At 40.5% G+C, this 22,613-nt stretch overlaps 2 long non-coding RNA genes across 9 annotated transcripts in view; both read right to left on the minus strand.

Annotated features, from left to right (window-relative positions):
* The window catches only part of LOC107203569, a 114,225-nt gene that overhangs the window by 12,853 nt on the left and 78,759 nt on the right, over positions 1-22,613 (minus strand). The gene's annotated exons all lie outside the window — the stretch shown is intronic.
* Positions 5,456-22,290, minus strand: LOC117244284. Of its 3 annotated transcripts, none has more exons than XR_004497053.1 (3): positions 22,226-22,290; positions 12,837-12,875; positions 5,456-5,835 (listed from the first exon to the last, which is right to left on the minus strand). It is a non-coding gene; the product is annotated as an uncharacterized LOC117244284 (long non-coding RNA). The 3 variants fall into 3 exon arrangements; XR_004497054.1 differs by lacking the exon at positions 5,456-5,835 and adding an exon at positions 11,461-11,572; XR_004497052.1 differs by lacking the exon at positions 5,456-5,835 and adding an exon at positions 12,243-12,577.

Below are 22,613 nucleotides of genomic sequence, written 5' to 3' on the forward strand. Positions count from 1 at the left end.
TCCAGATGTTCAGGATATGCCAGAGATCCAGGCAGACAGATTCCCAGGCTCCTACACCCAGTCTGTCACTGCTTCCAGTATCATAAATGCATGTATGAACTACAGAGATTCACTTCAAATAATGCACTGCAGGCACAGATGAAATTCCCAGTGAGCTCTTCATTAGAAAGGGCACTCACAGGCAGAACTGGCTCTGTTCTCCTCTGGAATTGGCAGCTATACTTTTTTCAGCTATTTTCTCGATTCTCCATTTTTTAACAGAATTTTCTCGCTCACTTACTTTATTTTTGCTTTCTTTCTGCTTCCTGGCCAAGGCCTTGTGCCCCAGGTATCAGCCTTAGAGCTGTGGCTCCAGGTGTGTTCCCCACTGTGCTGTGTTGGAGCCCTGCTCTGGAAGGGAGAGGACCTGAACCCCTGGATTACAATTGCTGACCTGGGACTGCAAAATGTCTTAAACCTCTAAGCAAATGTGTAGATGTCGCTAATTCTACTCAGTAAATAATTAATTGGCCCACAACCCAGATGGCAATGTGAGATAGTTCACTTATGAAGGAATTAAGTTAATGCTTGAGAAACTGAATTAAAATCATAAAAATTCTACGGTAGTTCACTGTTCAGATATGTGTAGCTAAAAATATTTTTAAAAAAAAGAGGAGGAATCAGAATCTGCAGTTCTTACTGCTTTAAATTCATCTACTTGACAGATGTGTACTCTACTTTTATATCAACAAAGATAATTTCATTTTATAGGAAGAAAACTAGAAATGCAAGTTACATTGTACCTGTAACTGAACTGATTTATAATTAAGATTGAAAACTTTGCTGCTGCATTCCTCATGTTTTGTTGTCGTAATGATACAACCATAAGAAGCATTTCTGCTCTGAAAGCTCTTACATAAATATGCCATCCACTCAGAAAACCTGTTTTACTTGAGCATTCTGACATGCCTTTGCAATTTTAATGATTAAAACAGGTCCTCTGTGCTTTTTATTGCTGATGCCATCAGAAAGTCAGAGCACGAGTAGAACAGGTCAATCCTCCTTATTATGATCCACAGAGTAATTTACTAAATTAAGTAAGCCCTTCCATCTCAAGTAATTCAATGCAACTAAACACAGACCTCACATTTATTTTTCAAATTAAAAAAAAAAGGTATTTAGACATTAGATAGGCATTTCTTTGTTAACCAACAGGAATTTCCAAGAACTTGGGGGAAATAGATGTTTTATGTCAGTAATTGAAATTAATTTCAAAATGAGGTCAATATATCAGCAGGAAGGCAGCTGCTGGATACCAGTGAGTGAATCCTCCCGGGAAGGAAAGCTCTGAGAAAAGAGGAATGAGCAAACACTTCTGGCTTTGCCTGAGCTGCAGCAGGAAAGAGCAGGCAAGCAAAAAACATCAGGAACCCACACCGGCCAGAGACAGCATGGCCATTCAGGCTTGGGACTGCTAATTGACAGGGCAATCAGCTGGGTAATTAGAGATCTAGCTGTGCAGATCCTTATTCAGGTTTTATCAGATAAATCTCTGCCTTAACACAGGCGTAACCTGGTCTCCCTTGAAGCCTGAAATCAATTCTAAATCAGAAGTTAACCTCTTCCACTTAAAAACTAGTATAAATAGTAAGAAAATAAATCTTTTTGTCTTTGCTTACCAGGCTAGGGAGATAAACTCACGATGGTCTGCCATCAGTCAACAGAAATATTCAGAGGCTACCGCCATGCCAATTATTTACAGAGCTGGTAAGAAAACAATTAGCATGTGCCACGGAAAAATACATAGGATCTCAAACTCAGTTCTCATTATCTGGGAAAGTTTTTGATTTGTGCAAAGAAAACACTAACGAATGCTTGCTGAGAACCAGCGATTTTTATTACAGCCTTGATTTTGCTGGTGCCATCAATTTTTCACACCCCATCAACTCAAGCTGAACATCAGGGGATTCTGTTTCTGACTTGGGAGAAGATAGCAATCAACAGATCACAGACACAACCCAGTGCAGCCAGGGTGTTCCTTCTGCTGGACACTGTGACAAAGTGAATTGGACATGAACTTGTAATTATGCTCCAAAAGCTGTGGTCTCCACTCCCTGCTCCCTCCGAGCTGTCTGAGGCAGCCTAAGTTATCTGAAGCAAGGGACTGGCTGTGTGGCTCAGCAACATGAGATAACGAGGGCTTGGTGAAGCAAGTGGCACAAAAAAAGAGAAGCTGCAAGAGCAGAGTGAACAAGTACATCCATCACACACACTTTCCTCCCCTACAACTCACCATAAATTCTAGGGCCGGAGGAGGCTCACAGGTTTGACACAGGGCCTGAGATAAATGACACATCCCAGCTTATCATTCCAAAAGGAAAGTAGGTGCAGTCAAGCCACCGACAAAAATTAACTGTACCACTGTGTCATCCCACCTTTAAGGAGAAGGGAGCACCACAGACTTCTCAAACATCAGCCCTGTGAGTGGAGCAACACTTGGAAGGGCTGTGCTGGACCCTGGAGCTTCACAGCTGACAGAGCTTCCTCCCTGTCCTAGAAATGTCCACAGCCCCAGAAACTGGGGCTCCTTTCCATGCCCTTGCATGGAGCCCTGTGAGCAGCAGTAAACATCCCAAATGAACCTTGGTACAGGCATAATTTACAAATACTCCTCACTCAGCACTGACATCCTGATGAGAATCTTAGGCCAGGTCCACCACAACAATATGAACAAAAAAAATGTCTTTCTAGTAATTCAGTGGATCAAGGTTTTCATCACCCTCTGTTTTGTTTTTTCTTTCCTGTTTTAATACATCAGGAGGGCTGTAGGCTTTGCCTTAAGCTTTGACTGACATTTTGGCAGCCTTTCTCCACAGAATAAATCTACAGAGATCAACAAAACAGTCTGATAAACTTTTTCCTTAGCAAACATAAAACAAAAGTGCACAACTTATTGTGCCCACAGATACACTTTGTACAAGCTTCCTAGGTCTCTTCTAGGGAAAGAAAGAGGGTAACAAAAATAGAGGGAAAAAAAAGAGTAGAGAGAAAAAAGAAAAAGCTTAATGGCCTAGATACCACTTTCATTTTACAACTGAAGTAAAATAAACTATTTTTGCCAAAATGAACCTTTCTTGCTGGAGTTGTACATAACCTAGACAGCAGAGTTCACCAAAATGAGTTCACAGAAATACAAAGTGGAAAGCTCACATCAATGGTGAAGGACAGCTTTCCATTGCTCACTTTAATGAATGAACTAAGGCTGAGAGAAGCATCAATAACGTTTGGGTTTATCCTAAAGTGAAAGTCAGCAGCACCATTTCCACTCAAGAGCTCAGCAATTTAATGCCACACTCTGACATGAGACACGTGGTGTGGGAAGCCAGAGGAAGCACAGAAGGGCTGGGGGCTGATGAAAAAACACAAGGTTATTTTGAAGAGTTTGTCATACTAAAATCTATGCTAGCAAGACCTCACCTGGGTTTTAAAACATTTTATTTTGCCTAAATTAAATAACCATTTTCAGTCAGTAATCAACTAGCTATTTATCCAGCCTTCCATGTTTCAAAGTGCTCAGCCTATTCAATGATCACCTCATTGAAGCAGTTTGATATCTGGGTGTTTGAATAAAGGATATCAGTGAGAACACTGACTGCACATTGCTTGTTAGTGCCTCATCCCTTTGCTCCAGAGGATGCAAGGCTGAGAGCCAGCTGCAGGAAAAGGTAAGCTCCATGGAAAAGCTCACATAAAACCCCAGACTGTCAACACTGAGACATCTCTGCTTCACAGAAAAGAAAATAACAAGATAAAGTATTTTCAGATGCAAGACTGGCAAAAGAAATCCAGCTTCTCAATCCTTATCGAATCTATTCCTACAGCCCTTATTTTAGACACTGAGTGAACTTGTAACAGGCTTCCAAAAGAGTGGAAGGAAATCATCACACACAAGACTCTGCGTAGACAAAAGGAAATCCCCTCAAACTTTGACCCAGAACTCAGAAATTTCTCTCTTCCCAGTGCAAGCCTGAAGCCATTTCAAATCATATCTGCTCATTAGAGACCAGTTTCTTAAGAAAAGAACACAAGGAAACCAACTCAAAAAAGAATGACTGCCAGCTGAAGTATTTCCTTGGCCTCTGGAAGAGTTTTTCCCAGAGAGGATGATTTTTAAGAAGAAAGAATTCAGAGATTTAGTGTGTGCCTTTCTAAAAGCAGCGTATCTATCAAAATCACAAAGCTAATGAAAGGAAAAATGGGTAATTATTGTTATTCATACAACAGTAATAGGAAAATAAATTCAATCTGCTGGTTTCACTGTATTAGAAATCCCACACATAATGTGTGTCACCACCACACCTTCCCAGATTTACAGCATGAAAAACCTTTAGTTTAATTGTTTATCTTCCTTCCAAGTGATCAGCCAACTACAGTCCACAGCATGAAACAGCAGCAGCATCTTTCATTACAGAGAGCCTGATGAACTTCACCCTTTGAATTCACATATACATTGTGTGATTTGTGCTCTACAAATGGAGAGCAGTTTTGGAAAAACACAGATAATAACATGATGAACAGCATGGTGCAGCAAAGAAGATTTTTTTAAATTGCACATTAAAGTCATTATTAATAATGTTACAGGGGGGTTGTGCCAACAAGGGTAGCAAAACCTGACCTCGTGTAAAACGAAAAACAACTACAAAAGAGCAAAGTTAAGTACTAGAACTGCAGTGTGCAAAACACCATTCACTTCCAGATACATTTATTTATGCACATTACAGACTCATTCTCAGTGCACTGCTGTTGGACACTTTATTGTGGAAGTGTGGTTAAGAGGACACAGAAATGAAGGGTACACAGCAGCTGGTACACAGAACAGATGTTCCACACCTGAGCACATCAGAGAAAGTGCTGAGAGACGTGGGGAGGCAAAGCACAGAAACTAAAGATCAAAATTAGCACCAAGTCCAAGGAGTTCAAGCTCAAAAACCAAAGGAGAAGGTTTGGAATTCAGAAGTGACTTGGCATACAAGGGCAGACTGGATTTCTCTCTTTTATGCCCCTGCATAAATGGGAACCTATCAGTCAGAGTCAGTTCAGAAGTGCACAACCCATCTCTGCCAGTGCTCCCCACTAATTAACATCAACTTCCTTTGATATCGGTAGTTTGAGATTCTTCTGGTATCAGAGGATCTTTTAATAGAGGATTTCCATTGTGCCACAAGCATTTGTGATCTCTAAATCCTTTTTCCTTTTGATCCCCCCGCTGAGGAAGCCTGTATGCCCCATGTACTTTTATTTATCAAAGCAAGGGTGATTTGTCTAACAGATAATTACAGAATAACATGGCCACAGGGTGTTCAGGTGTTTCTTTTAACTCAGGTAAAGGCTTCCTACCTCGATGTTATGGGGACAGCCTGTCCTTTCATGTGACACTTGGTTCATGTCACAAGTATGTATGAAATGTCTACTCCAGGAGTGGTTTTGAGAAGTCAGTCAAAGATAAAAGGTCAGATAGCTAAAGCATCTAAGTTTTTATTTTCATTTTCTTTGAAGTTTTAATTCAACAGCAAAAATCTGTCAAATAGGAATACAAGTTTTTTTTCCCCTATTTTTCCTGGCTTGACTTCTCAGTGCATCAACATTTCAGAAAAACAAAGTAAACAGGGAAGACAAAAAGAGGCTGCCTGCAGTTTCTTCAAAGTGTAGTCAGGATCCACAGCTCTTTGTGCCATCATTTTCCTTGGAGAATTTTGGGCAGGAGGCATTGAAAGGATTTTTTATGAACATCAGTCCATTTAAATGCAGCCCCAGGGAGATGGGGAAGCACTGTCCCCCCTCAGCAGATGGAGATCACTGAAAAAGAGGCCAAATGGTTTGCCCAAAGACATCCGAGTTAGCAGGTTGAAAGTCTGGGGATGTTTAGAAAGCAGGACATGAAATAAACATACCAGAGAGGAAAAAAAAAGAAGTGATGAGAGGCTAATTTCCAGAAAAAAATAAAAAAATTGGCAGATTAATGGTATCTCCAGGATAAACAGAGAAAACACATTAATGGAAAACTTCACCAAAATTGGATAAAATGCAAATAATCTAATATTTCTGCTAAATTATGCCATGACTGATTTTCTACATAGAATTTCAAATGAATGTGGAATGTTCTTCCATGTTCTAAAGTGCTTTTCCATCATCTATTATAGAATTAATTTAATATTTACTCAATGCTAAAATATGAAGGAAGTCGTTAAATAAAAAAAAAAGAGAAAGAAAGCCTGGGAGTTCTTCAGAAAAAAGTTTATCTTTGTTATCAGAAATAAGTTTATCTTTTAAACTGACAATTTTAAATTTAACTTCAGATTAATTTTAATTTAATTTTAAATTATTCCTACATATGGGAGGCTGGACTCCCACTCAAAATGAACGGTCAGAGTTTTTGGTGTACTTTTTTATGTCCTTTTCATACTGGGACAAAATGTCCCTGCTATCCTTCCTAGTTTTGGATTTCAGTTGGTCCCTTTTGTTTTAGCCAGATGGGGATGCAGGGACTTTGCTTTAAGAAGAAAGGCTGAGCCCAGCCTGCAGTGAGGGAATTCTGTTACCTCTCCCTTTACCTGTACAGGAACTTACAAGACACCGAGGAAACTTGCACACCAAAATAAACACAATGTGACAGATTTTAAAATCAACAGTTATTAAATAAAAAAGGCAAAGTGATAGGAAATATTCCTTGTCTTACTCTGCATTTCCTAAAGGACCTTTCTTCATTTTGTTTTTAAAAACAGCATCAGCAGAGATCTGTAGAAAAGGATAGGGCTGCCTACCACCTACCAGCTTCCATTTCAAAATGAGTGAAATAAATCCTCCTGCCTAAAAGCAGAGCTTGGTGTGTTTGTGGCACAGCTCTGTAAGAGCTATTATCTTCATCAAAACAAAGAGAATGATTACATCTTACTAGGAGGGCCTCTTCCAGTTACTTCAGCTAGAAAGGACTCAGCTTAAACTGGAATTTGTGAGTGAAAAGGAATAATTTACTCCAGCTCAATATTTGTAAAACCACATCTGGAGGAAGGAAGGGTCATTCCCATTGTGGGAGGAAGTTAAATCCAGTTTCATGCTCGCTGTTCCATTTCAAATACTGGAGGGCTGCTATTTCTGCCAAAGCACACAGGACTCCAAGCCAGCAACTGGTAGGAAAACACATGTTGGTAGATCAAGGCCACTGACTGTGCAACTTGGGAATATACTTTCACGAGTGGAATAGAGTCAGCTATGGGCTAGAAATAGATCTTAAAACCCTAAACTCATCCATGTGACATAACAAAATATAAGCAAACCCTTTTTTTTTTTTTTTTTTTGGCATCTGCTGTTTATTAATTCTAGATTTTCATCTTTGTTTTGAATTTTGGAAAAAGAGAAGGAAATGCTAAATTTAGTATTTCTATTGTCTCATGGCTTCTAGGAAAGCCTCAGCTCTCACTGCATCCCCTGGAACATCTGTCCTGAAGAAGTAAGCAGTGGAGCAGTAAAAACTGCATAAGAAATATCTAGCAATGTAGTGAAGTTGACAAGGACAATCCTCATCAAGAAGGTTCAAACTGCAAAGAGAAATAAAACATTTCTGGAAGTTTCTGGCTCTTTCATATCAATCTACATTGTGAACCCTTAGCAGGTTCCAGCTTGAGAAAGGCATTGGCAGTTTTTGGGGTAACGATGGTAGAACTAATGATTAGACTTGATTGGCAGGAAAGGTTGATGTGCTCCTAAGTAATTGCTGAAGGTTTAGGATATTCCAGGCAGACAAAATTACTGATTTGATACCGCACTTCTTGCTAAATGACTGGCCAAGATTTAAGTGAATAGCAGTTTAACGCCTCTCCTTTCCATCAGACTGTGAAGGGGAAGAAAGAATATTTCAGCTTGTAATGTGAAAGCTGACACAGAGCTGTCAGGCATTTCCTTTCAGCTAATCCTCCCTAGGAAATGCAGCGTGTGAGCTCTGAATTCCCTGTGAGTTTATCGATCTCGCTTTTGCCGTATACAAACAAGTGACATCAGCCCTGTGGATCTGTCAGCACCAAGCGAAACGGCAGCTCCCCGTATCCAGATGCAGGAGGGTTGGTTTGTTTGTTTGAACTGAATGAGCACAAGATGCTGAAGGTGCCTCAGCAGATCCAGAATGGAACAGCTGCTGGGATGAGACTCTTCCCTCAGTCACTCACAAGCTGAAGCTGTTTATAAATGCCAGTTTTTGTATAATGAGCGCAGGTCACGCAGAGATGAAGCAGCCCATGACATTTGTTTTAACTACAGTTGACAACACAGTGCTAAATTGACTAGAGCTAATGCAGCACAAAGTACTTGGACATGCAGATGTGAAAGAAGGAGCTCCCCAAATATTTAAATGGACAATGTCAAGGCAATCACAAATACTGGATCACATTAGCATGACTAACACAGTCTGCTATTCGGAATTATGGAAAAAACCCCTCATTGCTGAGCATAACACTTTGTGTAGCCTATTAGTACTTACTGAGCATCTCCTGTCTGCCCTCATTCTTTGGCCAGGCTGCTCATTTATCAGGAGCTGTGTGCAGCCAAGGTACTCTGTGAGCCCAGCACAGGCTGCCCATACATCATGGAACCCATTAGCCATGCACATTTCTTTCCCTGGCTCCAAATGAGCCACACCAATTTGTTACACAGCTCACCCGTGGGAGTGAAAGGTATATAGAGCAGCCTAGTGCCAAATATATGGAGCTCAATTACAAGTAGGATAATACAATTACACAAATATGGGGGATAATTAATTGCTTGGAGAATATGCCTTCAGACATGAGCTGTTCTCCCAGTACCAGAGCAGAGCACGAGCAGATGGACAAGAAAATGCAGATAAAAAGCGGCTTAGGTGTAACAGCACATTTCCATTTAGGAAGGATGCATTTCTTTGGGGAGACTTGAGTCTAAAACCCTGTGACTTCACAGTGAAAACAGAGCAACAAAATCACTTGTCAGCACTGTCTTACTAACTCAAAGTTGCTCTGAAGAACAGTCCGTGACATAACTGCTGAACGACCTCTCTCTTGGACACAAAAAACCACTTTTATCTCCTCAGTTCCCAAATCTGCTGCAGAACATTCTCACAGGAACCAAGAAAACTGTTCTTTAGGAACTGCTGTATTTACACCCTTACAAAAAAATAGGTCCTTCCTAATCAACTTTTTGAACTATATTCTGCCAAGTGTTTTTCCCAATATTTGATTTCATCAGCTACTTTTCCTAAGCAAAAGATTTATCCATTGACTTCTTGAACCACTTCTGGGTGTTTGTTTTCATTACATTGCAATTTCTGTTTGTCAAGTTTGTTGCAAGGCAGTGCAGCTCAACCTGGGAAGAGCACTGTGCTCACAGGGGGGACATTCCTTCGAAGAGCTTCATATCCAGCCACTGCTCTCTCCTGCAAATGCCTTGTGCCCTGTGCTGTTTATGCTGTTTGCTGCTTCCATTTCTGCTGGCTTTTCAAAAATGCTCTTTCATTATGCAGGAGGGACAGGCAGCCCTGCACACCCAGGCTGTGCTCAGGGAGGGTCCCAGGAGATGGCACTGAGTTGCCCCCTCACTGAAGACCCTCTCACTGCCCCACCAATGGTCCCACTGGTGGCACTGGCCCATCCCTAGCTCCTTTCCCAGCCCACCTGCCTGCCAAGGAACCTCTCCTGGCTCATGTTAAACTGCTAATATTGTTGTCATGTTAAACAAATACTGAGGGTCAATGAGTAATGAAGCATCAGCCACCGGTGCCATGCACACAGAGCTCAGACAGCACTCCTAGAGAGACCAGATGGAAACCTGCAAATAAATTCTGCAGTATTCCAGCTTACAACAGGACAGAATTTTTAACATTTAAAAATTGCAAGTTACGATAAGACAGAATTAAAATTATTTTTCCCCTGCTAAAAAGCTACATCTTAACAGATGGATTACAAAACACAGACACCAGAATTTATTCATTTCTAATTCAAACTGCTAAGAGGCATAGGAGATATTTCTTGTATTCCTTACAAGGAAGAAGAGGAAGGAATTCTGGTAATTTATAAAAGATCCCTGCATTTTCATAAGATTGAGCCTACATAACAAGAAAAATGTGGTGTACTACCAAAGACCAGGCACGTCCTGTCATGAATGAAAAGTGCTGCTCTGCTTTCACACGCTGGGAATGCAGAGAAGGGTTCAGCATCTCTGCCAATCCCTTGTGTGATTTGAGTCTTTGCACTTCACCCGCTCTGCAAGGGGGAAACTTTTGACAGGAAATATATATTATTGAAGGAAGTTTTTTTCTCTAGGGCACAAACTTCTCTACTAGACAGATAATGGCACAGGGAGGTATAGCCAAAGAATGTAATTCTGTTTGAGTGAAAATGAAAATGTTATTTGATATAGACTAGAAAGACATGAAAGCAAAGGGATTTTACTGCCTTAGGCTCGGTGTCGTGCTTGGCAATGTTTTTCCTTTTGGCAGCAGCCAAGGCCAAGGTGAGGGGTGTGAGTATTACCCAATGCATGAAGGGCTACCTGAGTTACCTAATGGTGCGTGCTGGGCACTCAATGAGCCATTCCTCAGCTCTGCCTGCTTTAAGAGGAAAAAGAAGTTCCTCTGAAAAGTGCATTTGTCACGAGGGGATGAGTAGGTTTGATGCTTACTACCGTAAACAAACCACACTGGATGTAAATACATCCATCCATGTGCACTCCAGAATGGATTTTTTCCCTTTTACTGAGCACAGTACTAACAAGACAGAGCATTATGTTCATGTATTAAACATTTTTTATAATGTATGCTGTCTTCGAAGCTACACAAAGGTGATTTGTGACATAATTAATGAACTTTGCCTTAGGTGTGTTAAAAAATGTATAAGTTGTGTGAAGTACTACCCATTTCTTCATTATGGCAACTAAGTTGCATTTACTGTGGAAAAAAGACCAGAATATCCCTGTATTACAGAATCACAATTCTCAGGTCAGTGATCCTTAGAGCATAGAATTTGCTTTAGCTGAATGATCCCTTCCATAACACCTCCTCTGCCATGAGCAGAGAGACCAGAATGGGTCCTGAGAAAAACAGGTTTGTTGGCCACCACCAGCCAAGGCAAAGTAGTGCCCCAAAGGGAAAGAAATCATGCAGGCTCCAACACTCCCAAGAGTTCAGCCTGTTGTTTCCCGGAATACTTAAAAGCTCAGCTCATTATAGTTCATGTCTACATACACACTGTGAAATCCTACTTGTTCCAAGTGCTGCATTGTTGGGTTCCTTCTGAAATTTAAGAAATATGACCTGCTACAGTGCTCAGCACCCTAAAGACACAAAGATTTGTCCTCAGTGTGAAGCACCATTAAGCCCTTAAAAAATGCAATGATTTATTCTTCATATTACAGCAGTTAATAAATGTGTTACTGAATTGTATCAAAAAAGAAAGCAAAGGAAAGTCCTTTTTTGGCTCCAAATTGTATTCCATTACTTGGACTTTATGCTTCATTAGGACACCAAAACACCCCATCTAACTGCACACAGGATTTCTTGGAAGATTCTCCCATAAGGCTGAAAAAACCAAGGGAACACAAAACCACATTCAACACCTTAAATATACAATTTGTGTGGGTTTATGTCAATCTTAATCCTCAGAAGTACTTTAGAAAAGCAGCAACACATATTTTGGTATATTGTTCCCAAATAATGTTTGCTAATTGTTTATGTTTGCTGCATCTACAATCACATGTTTGCATTCTATTTGCTAATTTAAATTATTAAGATAACAACTTTTTTTTCATATAAGGGAGAAATGAGGACTCACTCTCAGCCTTTCTCTACCTACTTATTTAAGCAGAAGATGAACAAAATCTCATTCATATGCCAATTAGCATATATTTAGCAGAGGCAATTTTACACAGCTCACAGCTTGTGTCCAAAGATCAATCTTCACTTGTTTTGGAAAGAATGCCAACCAGCCTTAGGAATTTAAGTTGTTCTAATACTGCATGATGTTTCCATTTTATTGGGCTCAGAGAGAGCCTTGCTCATGATCTTGGTTACACTATGAGTCTTGCAGCAAAACCCCCCCCCATCTTTCTCTGGACTCTGCAGGAGCAGTTTCAGGTAGTATTTGTTATCATGGATAAAGCTGTCATGTTTGGAAAGTATTACCACCTCCTGCAACAGCTCCCACAGGACTGAGTTTATGCAGAATTCACAATGACAAATAAAACCCCAAACAAACAAACAACTGTCTTGTCTAAGTTGTACATTTTACTTCACCAAGGGACAAAACTTAGCAAAGCACAGCTCCAGCAGCTCCAAGAGAGGTTGACACAATCCTATTTGCATGAAAGATTACACAAAGAAACAAAAGCCAGTTGACATCTCAGCCACATCTAACATCAAATGTTAAACAGCACAACCAAGTCTTCCTCCACTTTGATTCACTACAGCTTTCATCTATTGTTATTTTCCGGTCTGCCTTCCTCCATCTGAAAGCAGTGCATTCCCCAGAAAGCCTGTTCTTCCAATAAACAGTCTCAAGTGCCCATTATCCTGGCGGGATTCCACCTTTTGAGGATGAACACACGAGGTTGTGTTTATCAGGGTCAGGGGAAAGGGCACGTGTAAGGGAGTCATATCCTATACTTAGCTCTCTAATTACAATCAATTTTTGAGAGACTTTTCCCCTGGCAGGCAATGACTTTGGTGAGGAATTCTTGAAAGAGGAGATTGTCTCTGCAGAGACAATCTGTGTGTGTGTGTAAAGAAAGGCAACCTTCACTTATGTAACAATCCCACTCTGCATCACTGGCCCTGCCTCTCTTACCTTCTCTCAGTTGGCAATTTTCCTTCTGGCAGAAGGGTGCTGATAAAAAGAAAATAAAAAGAAGCATCACATTGTTATTTCTTTGTCTTCCCACTGTTCTGTAGATAAATCAGATGTTAAACATGACTTTTATAAAGTCTACAATTTCCAAGCTTCAGGCATGTAGTGGAGATCCAAAGTCCTGCTACTGTCTGTCAACATCCTTTGCCTAATAAAGCATCTCAGGACAGCTCAAGCTCCATTTAAACTGCTTTTATAACTCCCCAAATATAATTTTACTAACCTGCTTTTTAAATTACAATTGCCCACTGGCCTGCCTGCTGGTGGGGAAAACCTTCAATCCATTATTCAGCACACACTCATGCAAGCATTACTATTAACAAGGGAGAAGTTAGCTAATGACTGGCAGCTTAAAGAATAATGAAAATGTTAATATTTGAGGCCATCCTCCCTGCTTCTGTCTATCACAAGTGCTGGAATAGTTTAAATTAAATACTTTATGTGACTAAACCACATTTCAGATGATATAATGAGCTACAACTATGGCTGTTAAATGCATCTATCATTTCTAAAGCCAGGCTTAAGTCCACTTGCTCACTGAGGGTTCAATTTTACCCTAAATTACACATGGATAATTCCACCACAGTGAATCATACAATAGGAGGTACATTAGGGGAATATTTCATCCTTGTGAAGTATTTTGCTATAGGTTTTTGAAAAATTAATTCAATTCCAATAATTTTTACAATTTTTGAAAGAGACTCAATCAGCAAAAGCAATATTGTAGAGAAAAAGTGCTGCTGGTTTGATGAGACTCAAGTTACACAGTCAGGTGTAATAGAGTTTTGGAAAAGACTTCTTTTGCAAATGCAAAAAAATCTAGTTCAAGTGACATTGTATCAAAATGGATATACCAGAAACAAGCTATTAAAACTCTCATTTTTGCCCAAAGGGAAAATACCTCTGCCATCACAGAATTTCATGTTAACAGTCTATAACTAGTTCTGCAGAGGTGGAGGAAGTTTTGAGCCTTGCAGTGTATGGGGTGTGGGGTATCAATGCCCCACAGGCATTCCTGGGTGACCCCAATTCCATGATTCCTCTGGATTTTAAGACACAAGATGTAACGCTCCCATTTATTCCTGCCAGTGCTGTTTTTCCAGGGCAGGCTTAGGAGCATAACCAGGCTTCCCCTCCTCCATGCAGAGCTGATCAGAATACCAATAGAGCAAACATATTTCAAATTAAACAATGTCATTAAGTATTCACAAGACACCCAATTACCACTGTACCCAAGTGTGCTTGCTGTCAATGTGTATTAGCCACAGAATTGATAGAAGGCTAGAGCTGACTCAGAAATTGTCACAACTTGTGATCTTTGTCAATTCAGCTGAGTGACAGGCTGAGCCGTGTAAATAACTGCATCTCCTGCCATTAAAAAGATCATTTCAGGTCACTTCAAGTAAAACTTTCCTATTTTCTCACAGAAAAAAAATATTGAAGCCTTCTCTGACCAACCAAAGCTTTGTTTAGTCAGTGGGGTTTTATTTTCAACTTCTAAAAAGTGAAACATTTCTAAAACAAGTTTTGAAATAGATTTTTAGATTGAAATGAAACCTTCCCAAAATGTTCTGAAATAACCATTGTTGGGAATTAACTTGCACCGAGTGTGACTGTGGATCTTTGTGACTTTATAAGGAAATGCTCCAGAGTCTTCTGGGTGAGATAAACGGGCAACCTCCTTCCCCATGGACTGGCTGCTCCTTCCCAACCCTTTCCACAGATGTCCTGAGCCAACAAATGGTAAAAGCTTTACAGCTCATGTTGCCCTGGAGTCTCAGGAGCTGGAATTGTTTCCCCAGGAAAGCCGAGCTCCTGCTCCTCCACTTCCATCGTCAGACTGGCGGCTGTTCTGCGACACCCACGGTAATCTTTGATCAAAGACAGCGTGTGCTCATCTGCCATTTATCACCTGCTAAATCCTCACTCCCATTTGGCTGCCAGCTGGTGTTTGATGGAATTGTACCTGGCTATGTTTATGGATCACACCTTCATCAGCGTTCCCACAGCTCCCACATATGTTACTGGTGGCAGAGAGAAGGGAGGATTTCTTCCTTGGCTTCCAGGACAAGGTTAACACCTGACCCAGAAAGGACAGAATCCTGGAAGCCCATGAAGTACTTGGTGGCTGGTTTTAGCTGTTTCTGCAGAGGAGGTCTCCCTCAAATAGGCTGAAGTGCTCCTCTAGCAGGCTCAGTGGGCCGGATTGTGTCAGAGGTGCTTTGATCGATCCCATGTAATTCGGGTGCTTTATTAACCTGGCACTATTTGAAATGGCTCTCCTGGTGCACCTCAGCTTCCTTGCTTTGCATTTTAAGATATCCTGTAGATCACCATCCATAATGTATGAGCTCAGCCTTGACACAGTGACAGCACTGCACACTCCTGCAGTGGACAGGATGCTCAGGGGAAGTTTTCTGCTCCCTTCCCAGGGGGTGCTTCCCCAGCTCAGGCTGGTTTATGTGTGCTGACACTGAGCACAGCCAGCCACCCAGAAGAAAATGAAATCTCACTCTGAGGAAGGACCTGCTATGAGTTAAGATTGCAATGAGCTGTAACTGTGCCAAGTACCATCAGCAAGGCCGGTTTTGGGGTTTTATCATTATTCAGTACAACAGATTCCCTCTCTAAGCCCTGATGACGATATTGGGGTTACCCAATGTACTTTGTAAATTCCAGTTTTCTCATAAAAAGTCACAAAGATCAGAGCAGAGATACCCAGTTGTGCTTGGGAAAATAAGAATGAAAACAGTAACTGGCAAATCAAGAAAGTGGTGCTGAGTAAGTGCAGTCTGAACAACTCAAGGAAACTCCAGCACCATCTAGGCCTTGCTGGCAGAATACATCAGCAAAGGAACCTCACTTCACTTCTGTCATCCCAGGATATTCTCTTATTCCTCATCTCTAGAGTCAAACTTTTGCAATCACAGAAATGAAATGTTTTTGACTGATTGAAACATCAGACTCTAATTCCTGAACATGTGAATCTGTGCCAAGATTCCTTCTTCAATACGGGATTGTACAAGACAAACTTCAACTATTTTTCCATCTCATTCAGAATGGTTTCCTGTTAAAAAATCCCAATCTTCTGCTTTGAATTTGATGACAAACAGAAAATAAACAAGAGACTCCTCCATTCTGGGCTATCGCCCCAGCTGCACGGGTTTTTTTAAGTTTTGTTAAAATCAGTTTATCAGCAAATTCAGCTGGTTGCAAAACTCCTCAAATCAAACCCAATTTAAAGCCTTCCAACCAAAGTCATAATTTTTTGGTTCAGTCTCAATTTCCTTTTTCATATTTTTCAAGTAAAAAGGGAGAGATGAAGACTTGACTAAATTTACAGAATTATATCCAACTGACACAAACCAGCATGTGTAGCTGAAGTTTCACAAAAACATTCATTTAAAAACCCTTTTTAGATTATGCTATGCCTTTTTCTTTCTGACATTTGTAAAATGTTCAAATAGAAATTCTAGCAGTTTCTCTATGAAAACTCTATGACAGAAAATAGTTTATTTAAAAATATGTATCTTTCAAGAGATTTCATGTAGAAGCTTTTTTTGCATAGTTTATTGCCATCAGCATTGAAAACCTTAGAAAACAAAGCCAGAAGCCCAAGTTGCATTATATTGAACTTGTCCAAACTGCATTTTAGAGGTTATTTCATTATTCTAGTGCAAACACTTCTGTGCACCCATTTAAATAATTTTAAATTTGGTTTATATTGATTTAGTATGTCAAGCCCTTCTCAGCTTAAGGGAAGTCAATACAGGACAGGTTTAATTCACTTGATAGCTCTCTGAACAAGAGTTTAATACAATCAGTCCAACACTCAAACTTGATTAATCAGTGCAATCCCACAAGTTGCCAAACCACCAGAATTAGAGGAAGTGCACTATTTCATCACCTGAAAATATACTAGTAGAGAAAAGAAAGCTGATAAAAGAGATTCCATTTCTATCCTCAGATATCTACCTGGATTTACTCAGGGAGGCTGAAGTCATACAGTGACAGGAAAACGCTGCGTCCGTAATTAGCCCACAATTAACAAAGCTTTGGATGAATTCTCTAAAAATAAATGAGTGAATGATGTTTTAAAACTGTGCAAAAGACTGGTAGGAAAGAACCAGAGGAAAGACATGGAAGTCCAAAGTGCTTTCCCACTGAACTGCACACTCTTGCTCAAGGCAAACATTTCCAGCTTTACAAACCAAAATCAGATCATTAAGAAAAGCAGAATGCTGCTCACTAATATACTTTAATGACACAATGGGCAATAATGGCTGATTCAGCACAACTGCTTGCAAGTTGTGGTTGGGCCCTTGGTCCTGCTTTTCTCAAATCAAACAATGCTGCCAAGAGAATGAGGAACAGATGCTAAATACGCACGTCTCACACGCTGCTTCAATTTGTTCATCACCGACTTCCTTCGGGATAAAAGAGATATTGTCAAAATGATAATGATGCTGTAAACATTTTGGCCACTTCAAGCATTTTCTGAATGCCAGATAAATTCAGAATAATTTTTAGCAGTAGGCTTGCCAGAACATCAGCTGAAGCCTTCATTATAGCTATTCATATCCCTATAATAAAGGTTGCATCAGCAATTCCATTATCAATGCTCTTTCAGAGGGTTTGATAATTTGGCTGCAAAAAGTATTTTTGGCTGAAGCGTGTGAGTTGCCTTAGATATAATTTTTCAACTAAGTTTTAAACTGTTCAGCTGTTTTCTGCATAAACATGGAAGAAAAACAAAGAGGTTTAAATGGTTCTTTTTTTGGTCCTACATTGAAAAGCACCAGTCTGTTTCTTTCAAAGGAGAATCTCTGTTAAAGAAAAGCAAGGAGTCACCCACACTTAGTGCACACTTAGACTTAGATCAATGCTAATTACAAGCACTCTGGTTAACTGTGGCATGATCTGGGATAGGTACTAGGGAAGAAATTCCTTGGAGGAATTGTCACACAAAACTCAAGCTTTTTATTACCCCAAGAAAGGCTAACACTGATGAAGTCACCAGCCTGAGGTCAAGTACTGTTCTTCTAGAAAACAGAGTGCAATGGGACAGTAAATTTATAAATGTGCCTATCAGGTTTATTTTAATCACAAAATTAGTAACCTGAGTTGGAAATCAAGACTTTGATGGCACTGATCTTCCCTGGGGTCTGTAAGTGCCATCTACTTTTTTTAAAGATGAGGCCTACATAGATTTCAGCAAGTGTGTCCCAATGATAAGCTCAGAAGTTGGCCAATGGAAGAAAACTCTCAAGACATCCTTTGTCCTGACAAAAGAAAGCTTCATGGAATCCTACCCCACACTGGGTTCATTTTTCCAGTCTTCTTACACTCTGTTTCTCTGGCTAGGGATGAAGGAAATCTTCTAAAAATGAGGATGGTAACTACTTTGCCTGAGCTAGAACAATTTGGAGGTGCTTCTTTTCCCTCTGCTGCTAACCTGACACACAGAGGTGGCTCAGGGCTATTAATCCCTCTGTGGGCAGGTCTGATTCTGAGCTTCCTTCCTAAAAAACCTGCATTTCACTACACTTGTCTGCCAGCAGTTCAATCTTCCTGGGACAGCTGATGTAACTGCATCTCCCAGGCAGGGACACATTTCCCTGTCACAGTGAGCATCTCCAGAGCTCTGGAAGGAGTGGAAGAACCTCTCTACACTGTCATCAGGAAAACACACCATGTCCTAGTGGCAAATGGTACTGACCTCTGTGTGATGTTCTTGAGTTTGGGAATGCAGGTCTCAACAACAGAGGGAACTGCTGGAAAAGGGGGAAAGAGAGCTTTGTGACAGTGAAATCAACCTGGGTCAAAGTCACTTTTGCAAAAAACATGTATCAAAATTATTACAATTATTAGAGAACGAACATCAGCTTGCAGGAGACAGAACTGAGGTACAGAAATCAATCTGTAGGTTCTTTTTGAGCAGAGATTGTATCTGTTCATACACTCCATCAGTGCCACAGGGCAGGGCTCCAGCTGCACTTTCTGGCCATACACAGGGAGCATCCACCCCTTCCTTACTGTCCAAACAAACTGCTCCCTCCCATTTCAGCACACGCCAAGAATTACAGCACGTGTTCCACCTTTCTTTTCTGAGAGGGATTAAATCACTTTCAATTCCCAAAAAACACGAAGGTGCTTGACAGATGGCTTCAAAGCACTATCCTTCATGGTTCATTACCAGGATCTTGTAAACAGGAATAGGCTTTTCTTACCTGCCTGTGAAGATGCTGCTGAATGTTATTTCTGGAAATGCTGCCTATAAATATGACAGTGTTATTTTGTGACACTGAACTTACAGAAACCGTTTTCCTCTTTGCAAATTAGCTATGGTGAGACTATTTTGAACTTAGAACTGGGTGCAAAATTTTAGTACTCTCACTTTTCTAAATGCAAATCTGCCTTTACACAGTGTCAAATGTGTTCCAGATACTTTGTGACACACACTTAAAAAATAAAAAAAATGAAGCACAATCCCGTTGGAACCATGCTGGATTTTCTCTCAGCAACTGGCAGAACAACTTACATTTCCATCCATGACCAGAAGATCTCAGAACTCACTCCTCAATTCCTCTGCAATAACAACAGCTACAGCAGGCCTTAAAAACAGCACACTTTTTACTAGAGCTTGATATAGCAAGCAGAATGGATGTTGGAATATATTGTCTTTTATTTCTATATTTACAGATGAAAAGTATATACATTGTTCAATGGGCAATTGTAACAACCATGCAGAAATCCATTTCTCCTTCCAAAAGGGCTTGGAAGGAGAAATGCCCCAGCCACCTCCAGGAGTGGCTTGGCAGGAAGGGCAGCCCTTGCCCTGGCACACACCCCACAGTCATCCTCAGACCTGAATAAAACATCACATGACCAGGATAAAACATCCTGGCCATATGCCCTTCTTACAGAAATTCTTCAGCATTCCAAGCAAAGGTGCTACATTTATCATGGAAATTCATAATTGCTGCAATAGCCAGCATTATTTACTTTATCTCTCAAGTGAGTTAATCTTAGTATTCTCTCTAAATTGCTGGCACTTCTCATATCTAGTGTATTGATATTTTACTGTTAATGTCTGAGGGAATTAAAGACATCTTCAGGATGAATGCTTGTTGTTTTAGCAGCTGGCAGACATGGAACAGCTGGGGATTAGGCACTCAAACACAAGGAACAGCTTGCAATCTGTGTGTTTGATTAGGTAAATGTCTAAGGTGACAGCAATAAAAGAGTTAACAATGTCTTCTTTGAGAAAAAGATACTTTTAGCTGCTATTAATTCAGTTTAGCAAATATAAATGGAGAGGAGGATGACAATATCTGATCAAAGGGGTTTATTTGGAGCAAGAAACTGGTAAACAGGGTAAAGGGATAAAAAAGAGGAACATCTTCTCTCCCTAACAAATCAGGTTCTACCCTAAGCAGAAAAAAACACAACTGAATTAAAAGGACCCATCCAGAAAAATCATTACAATTTTGTACATTTTTTTAACTTCTGCATTTGAGCACAGCCATGTACATTTAAACTTAAAACTCCTGTTCCAAGTTGGAACACTTGGTCTCCTATTCCTGCACCCTTGGTCCAGGAACAGCTATCCACAGATGCAAAGTATTTACTTCAAGTAATGAAGCAATTGTGCTTTTATTGAAGTTTCTCTTTCCCCTTTCATGGCTAGTAACACACAAAGGAAGTTCACAACTCATTTTGTTTACTAAATGTGGCTGTACAACTCTAGACAGCCCCAGGCAGCTTCAGAGGCTTCATGTTCAGTTTAAGCTAAAACTTTAGCTCCACCACCGAGTTTTGAATCCCTAGGTTCTGAGTAAGCACCACTGTAATCTACAGAGAGTCCAGCTCAATCCCACAGGAAAAGCCTACAGAGCATCACTAAGGGTGGCAGGAGCCAGCCCTGTGTGACTGTGCCAGCATCAGACAAATCACTCATGTTCCAGAGGAAAAGCTCAAGGGCTGTGACTTGCTGGGCTCTTGCTGCAAAGAACCTGCCATACAGCATACAGGCCACTAGAAATGTAGTTATCTGCTTTTGATTTTTTATACTAAGATGTGGTGACACAGTGTTACATAAAACCTCTTGCATTTCTGGGTTGGGATCTCCACAGCAAACATTGCTCTGGATTGCTGAGATAGACACCAGGAGAGATTATTCCCAGTGCTTTGTATGAGGTACAGGCTGGATCCAGAGCCTGACCTACAGAGAATCTCTACACAGGCTGTAACAGCCCTGCTCAATTCTGACTATAACACAAGTGACTATATAAACTCTCTCTTCCTATACTGTGTACTCCAGAAAAAATCATGTGTTATGTCTAAGTCCCTATACTAATGCTGTTGGAGCTGCAGCTCCAAAACCCACCAGCCAGTAACACAAGAGCAGTGCTAGGAAAAGCACAGCTGAGTTGTGGGAGTCTCCTCGAGCACCAACTCCTCCAAGCATCCCAGTAACTGTGGAAACTAAAATCATGCATGAATAAAGACAAAATCTCCCCTGCCACAAACACCTCCCCTTTGCAGCACAGCACTGGTAGAAAATTTCACTGCTGCTGTTCAGGCTTTTGTCTGAGACTCTCTGGTACCTTTCTTGTGACCAGCAGAAGGAACTGGGGCTTGGGTTTGTTTGTTTTATTTGAATGGAGGGCAGCAGAACATATAGATGAAAATTACATTGGGAGTTTGCCAAGAGTTAAGTATTTTTCATTTTCTTTCTTCCCCTTTTGGGCTATAAAGCAGAGCAGTAGGGACAGGACTGCCAGACTCATTTTTACACGTGATCTATGGTGTAAGTGAACACCTGTCTGCACAAGTGGAAAGCCAGTTTATTATTCTGTCACATCACCTAACCCCCCATGTGATGTCAATGAAAGCATCACAAAATCATTCTACCAAAATTGGGAACATTTTTGTAAAAGCAGTACTGGCTGTATTCCATGTGTGGAATACTGATGCTTAGAAGACAAAATAAGAACAGGAAACATACAGCTGCTTTTAGAGAAAAGCTCAATTTTTTAAGGAACTGCTTCTAAAAGGAACAAAAAGCTTTTCAGGTGGTTTTAGAAGGATCACTTTCCCCCTCCAACCCTTCTATCTACCAGATAAATCCTCTTGGCTCTTTCCCACTGCCCTGCCCAGAGACAGGATAATGGGGATTGCACTCAATCACTCACTGCAGGGACTCCCTCATCCCTTTTCCTTCTGAGGGATTGGTAGGATGGTCAGTGGATCTGCTGCTAATTTAGAAAGATTAACCACTCCTTAAAAGAAGCAGGTGCTAAATCCCACATAAAGCAGCAGCTTACCCACTCTCCAGTACGAGCTTTCCTGCTCCTGCTCTTCTGGTCCTTATGCTGAACAAAGCAAGGCCTGTACTGAAAGAAATAACAGCTTCTCTGCAGAATTCTGACAAAATTAGGCCAGATACAGCAACAAAAATATTGGAAGCTACCCACTGGGTATATTTCTCATTAGCTTTGTGTTAAAGCAATACTGCAGAGAGGAAAATTTATTAAAATTTGTATATAATTTAAACCAAAACCAATTTCAAATTCGAGCTGCAATGACAGAGTGACTGCCACAGGAACTTTTCTAACAAATCTCATCATCAGAATTAAAAAAAAAAAGCTTTCAAACAGTAACAAATGCAAACAAAAAGTGCAAATAACATCAGATATTAGTACTGAGGCACTA

This window comes from Parus major, chromosome 4 (genome assembly GCF_001522545.3).
Source record: "Parus major isolate Abel chromosome 4, Parus_major1.1, whole genome shotgun sequence".
NCBI lineage: Eukaryota > Metazoa > Chordata > Aves > Passeriformes > Paridae > Parus > Parus major.